The following is a 2,060-nucleotide window of genomic DNA, read 5'->3' on the forward strand; positions in this document are numbered from 1 at the left end:
ATTTGATCAATCTTCATTTCATCTAGAAGTGTCAAAAAATATTCGAAAACTGGTGAACCGGACCAAATCGAACTGAACCGTGCCTTTTGGACTGGTTCTATGATTCAATGGTTATGTTCTAGTTCTAAAAAATTAAAAACCCATATATTTGGTTTGGTTATTGATTTTTTTTTTCAAACCGTGATTCGAACCGAATCGGAATCAAAATTATACTTATATATATTATAATTTTTTGGTATATATATATACATATGCATGAATAATATCGCTTCTTAGGAAATTAGCGAGATTCATAAACTCTTTTATTTCTAGGCTTTTATTCGCTATTACTATAATAAATGGTCGATGTAATCTCATTTGATGAGATAGTCTATGAATTATTTTATTTTACTTTTACTTCAAGACTTGAGGTAATAAAGTTATGGGTTTATTTTAATTAATAAATTTGTTTGTAATTTCATATTTTACGAAAATGTTTAGAAGATAAATATTAATTCGATGGAACCGAAACCGATCTGGTATGACGGATTAGTCATGGTTTGGTTTTATATATATAATGGTTCGGTTACGGTTCTCATTTTTTTGCAATCATTAAAAATGGTTCGATTATTGGATTCTTATAGAACCGGATCAATCCGAACAATTGACACCCCTACTTTCATCCTCTATAATTAATCGAAACAAAAACAATCATCATATGTATCTACAAAATAAAAATAGCAATAAAATTTTCTTTTGACAAGGTTTCTTTTGTTAATTTTTTTTTAATTTTTTATACACATATACACATAGCTTAAAAAAAATTTGAGCCCCCTCAATTGTGGGCCCTGGGCTGGAGCCCTGGGCCCGGGCCGACTCTAGGCTGGGACATGGAACCGTCCGGACCGAGATAGAGATGGGTGTGGCGGTGGTGGGACTGTGGGACAGTGGGAGACGGGGATGGAAAAAAATTCTCATTTTTAAATTAATGAATTAATTTAAAAAATATATATATATATATAAAGCATGTTAAATTTTCATTTTTATCTTTGTATTTTTGTTCTATTGGTGAAGTTCACAGGAAAAAAATTTTGAAGTCTCCTAAGGTAAAAAATCTTAAATCCGCCACTATCATTATCACAAATGAAAAGAAAAAAAAATCCTGGATCCACGCCTGTCATTATCACAAATGAAAAGAAGGATGATTGGATTAATTGACACGTCTTCCTTTTAGTCTATTAATTCGTTTGTTAATTAATTTGTTTAACAAGTTATCTATTTATATATGGAGTTTGTAAAAATTTTTTATATATTTAAAAATTAATAATACATTTATAAGAATTTTTTTATTTTTTTACATAATAATCAACTAATTTTTGAAAATTATATATATTTCTATGGCAGAAAAGTATTTATAACTTTTTAAATATATATATATATATATGAACACTTTACATAGTAAAAATAGTTATAATTTCTGAAAAGGAATTAATAATTTTATAAAAGAAATATTTATAATTGATGGCGATTTTTGACAAGTGTATGGATCGCATAAATAATAGAGTAATGAGTAGAATATCGTTCTCACGAGAATCGGGTGATAATTACCAAAATTATATTAACCCCAATGTTATTTAAACAATTGATTAAGGAGAATTAATTTAAAAAAATAGAATAATAACACAGAAAGTAAATATAGAAAGTTTCAAAAATTAAAGAGCACTAGGGTATTTCAATTTCACCTAATTAATCTAATTTAATTTAAATGGTTGATAATCCAAATTTAATTATCCATGCAATGATAATTAATCACACAAGTCAAATTTTTATTTTCGTTCCAATTATATTCTTGTGGTGTTTATTATCTAGATCAAGTTATAGATTTTTCTTTCCAGTCTAAATTTATATCAACTTATCAATCAAATATTGGCCAAGTATTTGATAGCATTAAGCATAATAATAAACACTTGCATGAATAAAGAAAATCAATCCATGAAAATCAAATTATCATATTTAAGTTATATCAAAACACTCTAATTATAGAGTTTAGTTCATATTACAAATGATAGAATTCATAACAA

This window comes from Diospyros lotus, chromosome 11 (genome assembly GCF_014633365.1).
Source record: "Diospyros lotus cultivar Yz01 chromosome 11, ASM1463336v1, whole genome shotgun sequence".
In the NCBI taxonomy this organism is placed as follows: Eukaryota; Viridiplantae; Streptophyta; class Magnoliopsida; order Ericales; family Ebenaceae; genus Diospyros; species Diospyros lotus.